Source organism: Myotis daubentonii, chromosome 4 (genome assembly GCF_963259705.1).
Source record: "Myotis daubentonii chromosome 4, mMyoDau2.1, whole genome shotgun sequence".
Taxonomy (NCBI): Eukaryota; Metazoa; Chordata; class Mammalia; order Chiroptera; family Vespertilionidae; genus Myotis; species Myotis daubentonii.
Genome location: NC_081843.1, coordinates 16,182,279 through 16,196,629, shown reverse-complemented (window position 1 = coordinate 16,196,629; position 14,351 = coordinate 16,182,279). Strand labels below are relative to the sequence as shown.

At 47.1% G+C, this 14,351-nt stretch overlaps 1 pseudogene; it reads right to left on the bottom strand.

Moving 5' to 3' along the window:
• Window positions 1-14,351, bottom strand: part of LOC132232580 (tubulin beta chain-like) — a 28,623-nt pseudogene continuing 14,272 nt past the window's right edge.

Here is a 14,351-nt window from a genome sequence, read left to right as displayed (position 1 = left end):
TCACACGTGGTTCTGTTGTGGGAATCCGTCATTGTGGCCACCTGGAATAAATCCCAAATTCCAGGAAAAGGAAGCTAACTGGGGAAAGAGATAAATGAGAGGAAGTGATTAAGAAAAAGTATGCACTTGCACACCATATACATGTAAATTTAAAATCTCCCCAAGTGTCTATTTTTATACAGTTCCTTTGCCAAAAAAAAAAAAAAATTTTTTTTTAATAACATGACTTCAAAGAATTGTTAACTGTTATTAGAGTAATTTAAGCTTGGGGAATTCTCATATTCCTGCTGGGCCTGAAAGTCGGAAGGAGATGTGAATTAAGCGATCATCTATTGAGCAATCTGAGTGCCTCCTGATACCTGTCATCAACAGCATCTATTCTTAACCTTTTCTCTGGCTCACAAAGCCTTTGATAATTTGATGAAGGTTGTGGCTCCTTTCTCCAGAAAGCGCACATAAGAATACGCTCTCTTAATGTTGCATACAATTTCAGGAGTTCCTGGAAATAAATAAAATACCCCTGATTTGAAATAACTAGAGGAATGATGGTTTTTAATTATATCTATCTGCAAATCCAGTTTCTAGGCATTTATGGACTCTCCATTGGGAACTTGATTAAAAGTGTTAATGCTGCTTATTTATATATGCGTTTCCAATCAAAACTATATTTTACATTTTATGTCTGAGTTACCTAAATATATTTGAAGAGCTACTCAAAGAGCTTTTCAATATATAAACATAAAGTTAGTCAAATACTTTCCAACAGTTAAGTAACATTCAGCCAGTATTTACTGACAACCTACTACGTGCCCTATAATGCCAAAGCTCCCTTTATTTAGGTTGTTCAACTTGCTGCAGTACTTGAGAATATTTGAGTAACAGCTGTGATTAGAAACTGTGCTTTTCATGATGGCTCTACCACTATGAATTCCACCAGTAAACTGAAGGGAAGTTCCCGACACCTGGGGTCACATGGTGACATCCCTTTCCGTATCGACAATATTAAACGGTGGTTCCTTAGTATCTTCTGTAAACCATTAGATTACTTTTGTGTTTGTGGTCTATGGATTGCTTAGCCTCTCAAGAAGGAGCAACAGATGAGAAACATTCAGAGAAAACAATGACGCCAATATTGTGTTGGATCCACAATGGAAGAGGGGCCACTCCACATGCTACCCATAAGGTCATGCATTTTGTTTTAAAACAATCCTCTCCTGATGGCGATTGGTCCCAACATGAGGGGCTCAGAGCTGGGTGGAGCAAAGCCCTGGCGTGGACTGATTTGGCTGGCGGCAGCCTTTCAGGAATAACCACCAGGGAAGGGCGTTCTGCTCTCTGAGGAGCGCGGTGGGTGGAAATCTCTGCCAACCCCATCCCCACCCTATTCCTGGTCGTGAGGCGAGGCAGCCCAGCGTCCAGCAGTCTTTTGAAAGGATTGCTCTTTCCCCGTCTTCCTCTGACCTTCTTGATCTCAGAAAAGTCTTGCCTTCTAGGTTGGAGGGTGAGGAATGGTATCAGGAAAGAGGAGTTATTTGGAAGCTTGTCCATGTGATTCTGGGAAAAGGAAGCAGAATGGGAAAGGGGAGTGATGGCGACTTGTAGACTCTGCTTGGACTCCCCTGGCATAGACACCCTGTGCCTGAGGCAAACTTCAGTGGCTCAGCATGCCCTTCCTTCTTGGGACTGGCTCTCATTCTCCCCAGCTTCTGAGGTCTCCCAGACTGACCTCTGGAAGTCTTCTCACCATGGCGCAGCCCCACCCAGTTCTGTCTCTGTGTGTCATGGGTGGCCATTCCTCTCCAAGGACGTGTCCCCACCCCCATTCCCATCATCTTTGACCTCCCAAGTAGGTTTCAGTGCCATGCCATCCTCATTCCCCAACTTCAGGAATATAGATTCAACTACAGCAACATGATTTAGCAGACACTTTTATATTTAAGGAAAGTAATTCCTTCTCACCTATGCAAGTATGCCTCTATATGTAAATTCAGCTCTCACATATGCAAATATGCTTCTATATGTAAAATAGTCTCTCATTATATGATGCATTCCCACCAAGGAACTCAAAACGCCTGGAATCCTTTTTATCCCCATGATGTCTCATCCAAGTGGGTAGGCAGGGGTGTTTTCTCTGTACAACAGATTTGAAAGCTCAGGTTCAGAGCTGCTCAGTGGCTTGCCCAGGTTCAGCTTGTTGTTCACCATTTCCAGTTACACGGCCAGAAAACAGAGCATGCTGCAAATCCAAGTGATATAACTTCTTGGCCTCCCCCTTCCTGTGCCAGGAAAGAACAAAGACTCCAGGTGGTGGAATGGGACATTGGGCATTTAAATGGTGAAAGTACCCAGGAGTCGGCAAGTGGCCGACAAGGTACAACACATCTTCCCTTGTCTCCCTCTACTCTTCTTTTTGTAAGACTGGCTACTTGAATTACGTGTCAGATATTTAAATTATTATCTAATGTATGCTTGGAATGGGGAAGTTTTAAAATTATTCAAGTGTCCATGTGCTATCAAAGACCATCAGGGAAGAGAGGCAAAGTTTGCAACACGCTGGTGCCTTCAGAAAGATTAGTGTAAAACACAGATTATTTTGGTGTCCTGTGCTACCTTCCAATTTAACAGCAATAGATCATGTACCTTTAACACAGAATTTTTTTTCTAACTATTTATTGCACAATAATTTTTTATTATAATGTTAGATCATTTTAAAAATACCTTATCATATATCTATACATCTCCAATATTTCAGGAACATATTAGAGAAAGGGAACGAAAAGCCAAATATCACTTGGCCTTTAACTTGAAATAGCATAGAACATAATTTGTAATTTTGACACCAATTTGGAGATCTTGGATAAAAAAAACTGTTGACTGTTTACAGAGGACTGAGAACACCAAGAGTTTACTTTTTAGAAGCAAGTTTTGTAACATGGTGTGTTGAGGGAACTTTTCTTGGGTAATTTTGTTTGGCCAGGATGACATCTCTTCTTCCTCAAGAATAAAGGCTTCTGGTGGTATCACAGCTACATTTAGAGTATTCATTTAGCACAGAAGAATATGGCTGAATATTGTCCTCGTTCTCCTGCTTATATTAATTGCATGACAAGTTGTACTTTCCAAAATCTTCAGTCAAGGACTTCCATAGACTTCTCACCCTAACCTACCGTGGCACTGGGAGAATGTTCAGATTTGTTTGTATGTTTTTTAATTTTAAAGAATGTTATTTATATGAACTTTCAGGAAATTAATACAATAAAGCCTAAGAAGATATGGTAAAACTATTTTTAAAAAGAGATTTGAAGCAGTTATGCAGATAATTGAGGGTAAAAGCATCCTTTTTCCTAAAATGTTTCAAATGGGTCAACATTTATTGAACGAATTTCTTGCATGAATCACATGGATAGTGATTCAAATTCTTCCATTTCTTATGTAGCCAATACAGTGGGCTGCTTCAGCCCTTTCAGAATCTTATTTCCAAATTTCCTCTTCTTCACCTGTCCATTTTGTTGGCAGAATTACAATAGGCTCAGACCTGCATGCTTTGAGAGAAAACCAAGTGTGAGCTCATGAACTAGCCATTCAACAGTTTCCAGAACTCCAAGAGTTTGTCTGTGCTGCTGACAGGTGGCTTCTGTCACCACCACAAACCCAAGACCTGGTGCACCTGTGCCCGTAGCAACGGCCCTGTGGATGACTCGGAGCAGGAGCTGTGCCAGTGCTGGGAGAGTGTCCGCCGTGTGTGAGACCGGCTGGCAGCGCGGAGGAGACTGGCTCTGCAGGTCCTCGGGAGATGAGACAGCAGCCTCCACGCCCCAGCACGGTGCCAACCCTCCTGCTGCCGCTCTGGCCCCTGGGTGAACAGTGATGACTTCAGGTTCTGCTTGTAACACTTTTCCTGGTCTGTACCTCATGCACTGGCCCGGCTTGAGATGCTTCAGGCCCTGGGCACCCACCACCCTTCGGAAAATCATCTGCACGCCCCAATGGTGAACTGGGCATTGTGGGCCCGATTCGGGCTTAGAGGATCTTCATGCCTCAGCTCCTGGGCTGGCCCAGCAGCAGGGAACCAGGCTCTCTGGCCTGCATGGAACCCATAGAGACCCCAGCCAATCTCACCAATGGTTCTGGGGTCCCAAGCTGTCTTTGGACTTGGGGGAGTGCAGGGACAGAGCGGAGGACCAGCTGGGGATCCCTTAAAAGTGGGTGTCAAAGAAGTGCAGCTCACCAACATCCGGTGCAGCCGTGCTGGGCTCCCAGGCAGCCCTTAGCCACCTCTGCGCCCCTCAAGTGCCGCAGCTGCCGGCGCCATAAGCCATTATTTGGGGGGTGCCAGCAGGGCCTCCTGGTGCACCCTCCTCACGCGACAGCATTAAACCGAAGCACCAATAACGCGCGGATGAGCACCGAGCGGAAAACCCAAAGCCTTAACATCCTCTCGGGAATCCTGTGTCAGTTGCACCATTTGTAACAGGCGGCATTCTAGGATGTAACGTCCCTGAGATGATCTAATTGCTAAAAGCAGCTTCCACTGTCTCAATCCGTGCAGTCATCCTCATTCCAAATGAGGCGCTCCAGTGGCGGTGTAACCCGACCCGACCCGGTCACGGTCACGGTCACGGTCACGGCGCCCCAGCCAGCCCCACCTCGCTGGTCACCCAGCAAGTCTCCGTGGTTCATGGGGTAGAATCACTGTCAAGAGGCAACGCGGTCTGTTCCCGCCGCCTTTTGACTTGTGGGTGGTTTATGTTCTGTCCTAACACTGACCTTCTCTCACACACCCCGACTCGGGCTCCCTGTGCATGGGCACTGAATCCGGCTCGTCATGAAATACAGAAAGAAATACGGAACATTTTCATCATCTTTCCATTCCGAAGCATGGGTAGTTTTCTTTTCTCCTCAATGTATGTCCTAGACACTGCTTGTGGGTCTCTCTTTCCTCCCCTCCAACCTTCTACTCATCCGCACTCTCCTGTCTTCTCTTTTCCAGAAGATAAAAACACAGAGAGAGGGGCCTGACCTTTCCTTTCCGTTGGAAAGGAGCCGAATTGTAAATAAAAAATAAGAAACTGTTTATGGTCGGTCAACCAAACCCAGGAAGAACTGTATCTGTGAGGTATACCTATGTCTCTCTGTATAGATAAAAGCACATTATCTTTCATTCACTACTACAGACTTGTAACCTATTGTATATTAAAATGTTTTACTGTATCAGAGAAAACTTTACGCGGTAGACCGAGAAAAGCTGTGGGGGAAAAATTCAAAATATACTATAATTGACTCAAATGTTGTTGTCTGTCTATTCTGGGCTTGGCACAATTTCAAGGGAAAAAATGTACTCGCTATAAGTTAACCAGAAAATTACTTTATCTGCAAGGTTCCAGAAACTGCTTTTTAACACAACACCGATCCATAGAGCCTACCCACGCGTGTGCTCTGTGCAGTCCACGTGGGCCGAAAGCTGGTCGCTGCATTTTAACCCAGACGCAGGCGCTGCAGGGAGAAGGTGCTGCAGCCCTAATCTAGCCCGGCCTCCACGGGCCACGGGCAGCTCCTCTTAGCTTGAGTAGAGGCGTCCAGAGCAACACACGGTGCAGCTGCAAGTTTCCAAGGCCTTGAACGCCACTCTTGGGATTGGAAGTTTCAGTGGCTCCTTTCCCCCAGCAGGAACGTAAGCAGACAGGAAAATAAAGAAAGAGAGCAGAGAAGAGCCCTACCCTGGAGGGTCCCTGTCCCGGAGCAGAACGGGGAAATGAGGCCTCTGCAGTCAGCAGTGCAGGTGGATGCACTGCTCTTTCCCAGGTCTGGTGCCAGCTCTCACTGTGACTTCCCTGGAGTTGGTTCAACACTGAGCTGAGCTCACAGACCGGAGGGAACCAACACTTGTTTTCTTTGGACTGCTTTGAGCAAAAATAGAAGAAAAGGAGCTCATTTTTCCCCCAAAGATTTTTGGGGCAATCCAATAGTACAGATCCAAAGTAAGTAAGTATTCCCTGGCCCAGTTTCCCCGTCTCTTAAGATACAAGTGTGACTTCCAGTTCCTGGACTGTGAGAATGTGCTGAAACCGAGCCCACAAGTGTAGCGCCAGGAGTCAGAGCGCACTCTGCGTGGTCGGGTGAGGTTTCCTGTAGGGAGTGTTCCGGTGCAGTTCTTCACTCTGAGTTTGGCTTTTTCAGCGGGTGTTAGGTAAACAGGTGTGCAAAGCTGGTCAGCAAACCCAGGAGATTGGACGTTTTTAATTTTGTTTCTTTTAATTCAGCCCAACTATCTAGAAAAAAAGACATTCTTGCTCTCCTAGCCACTGAGCGGTGTGCAGGGAAGTGAGGAGGAAGACCATTCGATGTGCAAATGCCCTGATGGTCACATTTCCTTTTGTCCACGAAGGAAATGCTGTTCACCTCCTCCTTTCTCCAGTCATCAAGCTCGTGTGAAAATAAGAAAGCATCTCTTTAAATGCAGTCATGGCCTGGAAGGGCCCCCGTTGCAGCCCAGTGGCTCTCCTGAGATTGAATCGTCATCCCAGGTGGGCCCTGGGCCCTGCTCCATGTGATTGGAGACATCACGTCCTTTGGTAAAACAAGAGAGGATCCTGTATAATAAACTCCTATAGCCAAAGGGGTCTGTGAGCAAATGTTAAAACTCGAGGATCTCATTCTCAGTTTTTAGTTTTGATTTACCAATTGGTTTTTCCAGAGGGCTTCCCCCCGCCTCTCCCCCCAATTAAATTAGTCACTCTGGTGCTGTTGTGAGGCGGTCGTTTAATTTCATGGCTTTCATAAGTTTACAGGAACATAAAAATGTGATGCCCATGAAATTCATTACAATTCTCCATTATCTAGTGGATTTAGTGCCCATCTGTCTTGCATATGTTTCAGCGGTGGCTTACAATGGCCCTTGCCATACAGTGGCCATATGCCTATTCACTACGCACATGTGGAAACGTGCATGCATCTAGGCCAGCAGTTCTCAACCTTTTCCATCGCATGGCAACATAAACTAATTATTAAAATTCTGCGACACACCAAAAAATATATTTTTTTGCTATTATGACAAAAAGAATAGGTATAATTTTTACTCATTCATACCAGAGAGCCATTGTTGTGTTGGCTGTTGTCTTTCGTCTTTCTTTCTTTCTTTTTTTTGGACAATCTAAGGGAAAGGAGGTCAACCACGCACACTGGTTGAAAATTGCTGATCTAGACCCAAGACTAGTGGTAAACTAAGGCTGTCTCTGACTTGGATTCTAAACCCCCATGAAGGAAAGTCCCCCCAGAAAAGCACACAAACATTGGTGTATTCGTGAGAATAGATTTAGAAACAGTCCTTCCAGCCCAGCAAATGTCATTTTGTTTCTGTCTGCTCACTTGTTCATCTGCAATAAACCTGACAAAAATTTCCAGAATGAAAATGTGCATATTTGGAGGAAACGTTGGCAGGCAGCCACAGACGCAAAGGATGCAAACTAATTTTGCTCTTGTTTTTCTGCCAGTAACTGCTTGGCGGCCCACACTCCAGAGCCCCAGGGGGGATTCTGATGGGTCAGGTGCACACAGGCCACGGAGAAGGTGATAGGTCAGTGGTTCTCAACCTTCCTAATGCCCCAACCCTTTAATATAGTTCCTCATGTTGTGATGACCCCCAACCATAAAATTATTTTCGTTGCTACTTCATAACTGTAATTTTGCTACTGTTATGAATCGTAATGTAAATATCTGATATGCAGGATGTATTTTCATTGTTACAAATTGATCATAATTAAAGCACAGTGATTAATCACAAAAACAATATGTAATTATATATGTGTTTTCCGATGGTCTTAGGTGACCCCTGTGAAAGGGTCGTTCAACCCCCAAAGGGGTCGCGACCCACAGGTTGAGAACCGCTGTGATAGGTCATAGCAAAGTGAACTTCTCTGCTCTGGAACACTGTTTAGCCTCATTGCCCCACCTCTCAGTCCATAGAGATGGGGCAGTCCCACTGCCTTGGACGGTCAACTCGCTCAGCTTGTCTATTACACAAAGAACGTGGACCTTATGCATTACACCAATGCAATGAAATCCATTTAAATCTGTACCCGACCTTCCTCTGCAGTCAGAGGGATCCTTCGCTTTACCAAGGAAGGAAAGGAGGGAGGGAGGGGGGTAGGAAGGAAGGAAAGGGCAAACAGGCAAAGCCTTTACTACCTTTAGACAATGTTTTCAGGTCCTATCTCCCACAATGAGCACCCTTCCTCTGGTAACACAGAGGAGCTGAAGTTCTATACCTTGTTCCCAGGGGACGGGCTTCCTCACAGAGTTTTTAGCGGAACCATGAAAGCAGGGAGTTTGGTTCCTTCCCTCAGGCTGGGGAGGTGGGTAGCAAACCACCCTTTTGATTGGGGGAGGGGGGGATGGGAGTGTCCTGATTTTCTGAAATGAGGAACAAGACTCACTTGGACCCAGCCAGCGTGTCTCAGTGGTTGAGGGTTGACCTATAAACCAGAGGGTCACAGTTCAATTCCCGGTCAGAGCACATGTCCCGGTTGTGGACTCAGTCCCCAGTCGGGGACGTGCAGGAGGCAGCCAATCAATGATTTCTTTCTCATCATTGATGTTTCTATCTCTCTCTTCCTCTTCCTTCCTCTCTAAAATCAATAAGAATATATTTAAAAAAAAAAAAAGAAATGCTAAAAAAAGGGACTAACTTGGTGCCAAAGGGAACTTAGAGAAAAGATTCAAGGCTCCCGAAGGATGCCTCCATCTGTCCCACTAGAACAGGGGATGGGGAGGAGGGCAGAGTTGAGCCCCTTGCTAAACTGTCCTGGAGGCGGGTGGACTCCGACCCAGAAGCTCCCACAGGATGGGGCAGGCAGGGGAGTGCCCGGTCTCCAGGAGGCCTGCACCAGGCGAAGGAGGAGCATGATGGACAGAGCCTGGCTGGCCTCTTCAGCCAAGAAGGCCCAGGACCCTGAGGAGGAGAGGCCAGGGCCACCGTCATGCTGCCCGGGAAGGAACTGAACCCTCCTGCTGAGCCTCTGAGTGGATGTGACTTCACCCGGGAGACGGGAGACAGCATGGCAGCTGAGTGCCCAAGACCTGGCCCAGCCCGAGTCTGGTGGGAAATTAGCTTTCATCTCATTCAAGGTCACTTCAAGGAGAGTCCTACAGATGAGCCCCAGGAATCAGCTCTGCAGGGCAGCCCCCTCATCACAGAAACACACAGCCCAGCAGTGGGACCTGGAATGTTCCAGGAACAGGAAAGCTTGGGGGTGGGGGTGGGGGGTGAGGAGTGGGGAGTGGTGTGAGGAGGGCTCAGGAGCAGGGTCCATGGCAGGAGAAAGCTGCTGAACGAGGCTCCTTTCATACAGGGCCCCAAGGCTATAAATAACCAGGCAGCTGCGCAACAGCTGGTGCCGAGAATGGTCTGGGCAGGGACAGCAGCTGGTGCAGAGAATGGTCTGGGCAGGGGCAGCAGCTGGTGCAGAGAATGGTCTGGGCAGGGGCAACAGCTGGTGCAGAGAATGGTCTGGGCAGGGGCAACAGCTGGTGCCGAGAATGGTCTGGGCAGGGGCAGCAGCTGGTGCAGAGAATGGTCTGGGCAGGGGCAGCAGCTGGTGCAGAGAATGGTCTGGGCAGGGGCAGCAGCTGGTGCAGAGGATGGTCTGGGCAGGGGCAGCAGCTGGTGCAGAGGATGGTCTGGGCAGGGGCAGCAGCTGGTGCAGAGGATGGTCTGGGCAGGGGCAGCAGCTGGTGCCGAGGATGGTCTGGGCAGGGGCAGCAGCTGGTGCAGAGGATGGTCTGGGCAGGGGCAGCAGCTGGTGCCGAGGATGGTCTGGGCAGGGGCAGCAGCTGGTGCAGAGAATGGTCTGGGCAGGGGCAGCAGCTGGTGCAGAGAATGGTCTGGGCAGGGGCAACAGCTGGTGCCGAGAATGGTCTGGGCAGGGGCAGCAGCTGGTGCAGAGAATGGTCTGGGCAGGGGCAGCAGCTGGTGCAGAGTATGGTCTGGGCAGGGGCAGCAGCTGGTGCAGAGGATGGTCTGGGCAGGGGCAGCAGCTGGTGCAGAGGATGGTCTGGGCAGGGGCAGCAGCTGGTGCAGAGGATGGTCTGGGCAGGGGCAGCAGCTGGTGCAGAGGATGGTCTGGGCAGGGGCAGCAGCTGGTGCAGAGGATGGTCTGGGCAGGGGCAGCAGCTGGTGCCGAGGATGGTCTGGGCAGGGGCAGCAGCTGGTGCCGAGGATGGTCTGGGCAGGGGCAGCAGCTGGTGCAGAGGATGGTCTGGGCAGGGGCAGCAGCTGGTGCCGAGGATGGTCTGGGCAGGGGCAGCAGCTGGTGCAGAGGATGGTCTGGGCAGGGGCAGCAGCTGGTGCCGAGAATGGTCTGGGCAGGGGCAGCAGCTGGTGCCGAGGATGGTCTGGGCAGGGGCAGCAGCTGGTGCCGAGAATGGTCTGGGCAGGGGCAGCAGCTGGTGCAGAGAATGGTCTGGGCAGGGGCAGCAGCTGGTGCCGAGAATGGTCTGGGCAGGGGCAGCAGCTGGTGCAGAGAATGGTCTGGGCAGGGGCAGCAGCTGGTGCAGAGGATGGTCTGGGCAGGGGCAGCAGCTGGTGCAGAGGATGGTCTGGGCAGGGGCAGCAGCTGGTGCAGAGAATGGTCTGGGCAGGGGCAGCAGCTGGTGCAGAGAATGGTCTGGGCAGGGGCAGCAGCTGGTGCAGAGAATGGTCTGGGCAGGGGCAGCAGCTGGTGCAGAGAATGGTCTGGGCAGGGGCAGCAGCTGGTGCAGAGAATGGTCTGGGCAGGGGCAGCAGCTGGTGCAGAGGATGGTCTGGGCAGTGGCAGCGCTGGGGAGGAGTTCGATAGGAGAGCACCCACTGGGCGCACCTTTGAGTGTGCGGGAGGAACCCTAGACGGCCCAGAGGGAGCCACAGACCTCCCCCGCCTTACAACCGGAACCCACAGCTGGTTTAAGACTGGACAAAAGAGACACAGGGTCGGCCGTGTGACCCTTTGTAGATATGGAGACTGCCTGCTGTCCTGACCATGTTGTTAGCACATTAGTGTTTGCTTTTAAAGAAAGAAAAAAAAGCCTTTTAAAAAAATTGAGCCATAGCTTACACATAGCTTCATGAGTGTTTACGTATTGATACACCTATGTAACTATCAGCTAGGTCAAGGTGTAGGACATTTTGAGCACCTCAGGGGACTGTCTTGTGCCTGTGTAGTCAATAACCCCACCATCCACGGCTAACCACTGTTTTTATCTCTGTCACCTTAGGAAGATGTCTTCTTCCTTGTAACCGCATCATTGATTCATCTCGCTGGAATCCCACAGTGAGTCCTGGCTTCTTTCACTCACTGACATGCCTGTGAGGTCCCTCCACATTGTGGGTAGCAGAACTTTGTTCTTCTTCATTGCTATGTAATATTCCATTTATGATAAGACCATGATTTATCTATCCATTCTCCTGTTGGGTATCATTGGGCTGTTTCTAGTTCAAAGCTATTATGAGTCACACTGCAATGAGCAGTCTTGTTAGTGTTGGCATATTTCAGAGTGGGTTTGGAAATAAATCCTGGCAGAAATCTAAACTGGTGCACCCTCAGTGGGGGGCAACTTGGCAAGAGCTGTCAAAATTAGAGAAGCACATGGCCTTCTGAGAATTTATTCTACAGATCTGCTCAAACACGCAAAATGATTTCTGCACAGGCTTCTTCATTACAGCATTTTTTTGTAAAAGTCTTGCCATTTTGTTGTTGAGTTGTCAGTGTTCTTTATATATTCTGGATACTAGAACCTTATTAGATATACTAGAGGCCTGGTGCATGAAATTCATGCACTTGGTGGAGGTGGGGGGGGGGGTCCCTCAGCCCAACCTGCACCCTCTCACAGTCCGGGAGCCCTCGGGGGATGTCTGACTGACAGCTTAGGCTCGTTCCCTATGGCAGTCGGACATCCTTAGTGCTGCTGCAGAGGATGTGAGCCTGGCTTCTGGCTGAGCTGTGCTCCTCCTGTGGGAGTGCACTGACTATCAGGGGGCAGCTCCTGCATTGAGCATCTGCCCCATGGTGGTCAGTGTGCATCATAGCAACCAGTTGTTCCACTGTTCAATCTATTTGCATATTAGCCTTTTATTATAGAGGATAATTTGCAAATACTTTCTCCTATTCTGTAGGCTGTGTTTTCACTTTCTTGATAATATCCTCTGATAATAGAAGTTTTGAGTTTTTATGAACTCCAATTTATCTGTTTTCTATTTTGTTGCTGTGCTTTTAGTGTCGTATCTGAGATTCTATTGCCAAAACTAAGGTCATGAAGATTTACCCTATGTTTCTTCCAAGGGTTTTATGGAACATAATCCCCATTCCTTAAGTGTGGACTGCACATCATGATTTCTACTCTACATGGGAAAACCAGCGGAGAAACCTGACAAACACACCTCAGCCGGTGATCAAGGTCAACATCAACATCATTATGATAATACATGGACCCTTGATCTGATGAGAATGGCACTCTATGGGCTGAATGATGCCCCACCCCAAATTGATATGTTCAGTCTTAACTCCCATCACCTTAATGTGACTATTTGAAGATAGGATCTTTAAAGAGGTATTTGAGGTTAAATGAGGACATTGAGTTGGAGCCTAATCCAATATGACTGGTGTCCTTATATGAGAGGAGAGTAGGACACAGGCAGGTAGAGGGAAAACCATGTGAGGACACAGGGAGAAGAGAACCATCTACAAACCAAGGAGAGAAGCCTTAGGAGAAACCAACCCTGCTGACACATTGATCTTGGACTTCCAGCCTCCAGATTGTGGGAGGACAGATTTTGTTATTTAAGTTGCCAGTCTATGGTGTTTGCTATGGCAGCCCCATGCAGACTAATACAGGCACTTTACCTCTGAAGTGTTCCTCTCAAAAACCCTAACCCCATCCCAATCACAAGAAAAATATCCAACAAGTCCCAACGAAGGGACATTCTACAAAATACCTGACCAATCCTCCTCAAAACTGCTAAGGTTATCAAAGGTCAAGGTAAAAAAAAAAAAGTCTGAGAAACGCTAAACAGCCAAGAGGAGCCTAAGGGGACATGACAACTATTTATAATGTGCTGTCCCAGGTGGGATCCTGGAACAGAAAAAGGGCCTTCAGTAAAAACTAAGGAAATCTGAGCAAAGCGTGGACTTCAGTTAATTGTGACAAATGTACCACACTCTAATGTTAACAACAGGGGAAGTGCGTGTGAGGAATATGGACAGTCTGTATTCTCTTCACAATTTTTCTATAAATCTAAAGCCATAATAAAATTAAAAGTTCTTTTTTTTAATGAGCAAAAGGTTTGAATGGACATTTTAACCAAGATATACAAATGGCCAATAAGCATATGGAAAGATGCTCAACATTATCATTCATTAGGGAAATGTAAATTAAAACTACAATTAGATGTCACTTCATATCAATTAGAATGGCTATAATCAAAAAGAAATAAGTGTTGGCAAGGACCTGGAGAAATTAGAGTCTTTTTCCTGAGGGAAATTTAAAATGGAACAGCCACTTTGGGGGGGAAATTGGCAGTTTCTTAAAATGTTAAGTATAAAGTTACCATAAATATCCAGTAATTCCACTCTACTATACCTACAAAAAGACATGAAAGTGAATATCCATAGACGTGTTATTCATAATAGCCAAAAAGTGGAAATAACTCAAATGTATCATCAACTAATAACAGATAAATAAAATGTGGTATACTCATACAGTGGAATATTATTCAGCAATAAGAAAGGAATGAAGTTCTGATACATGTTACAATATGGATGGACCTTAAAAACATGCTCAGTAAAAGTGACCAGATGCAAAAAAACACATATTATTAATTTTCGTTAATATGAAATATCCATAAAAGGCAAATCAATAGCGACAGAAAGAAGATCAATGGCTGCGTATGGCTAGGGAGAGAATGAAGATTGACTTCAAATAGGCATGGGAAAAATTGGGGGGATAGTAGAAATGATCAAAAGTTGTATTGTGTCAGAAAGGATATATGTACCCCTTGGTTCATAGCAGCACAATTTACAATAGCTAAGATTTGGAAACAGCCTAAGTGCCCATCAGCAGATGAGTGGATTAAAAAACTGTGGTACATCTACACAAATGGAATACTTTACTGAAGTAAAAATGAAAGAACTCTTACCATTTGCAACAGCATTATGCTAAGTGAAATAAGCCAGTCAGAAAAAGATAAATATCACATGACCTCACTCATTTATGGAATATAATGAACAACATAAGCTGATGAACAAAAATAGATCCAGAGACAGAGAAGCATTGAACAGATTGTCAAACCTCAGAAGGAAGGCAGGTGAGGATGGAGGGGGGGT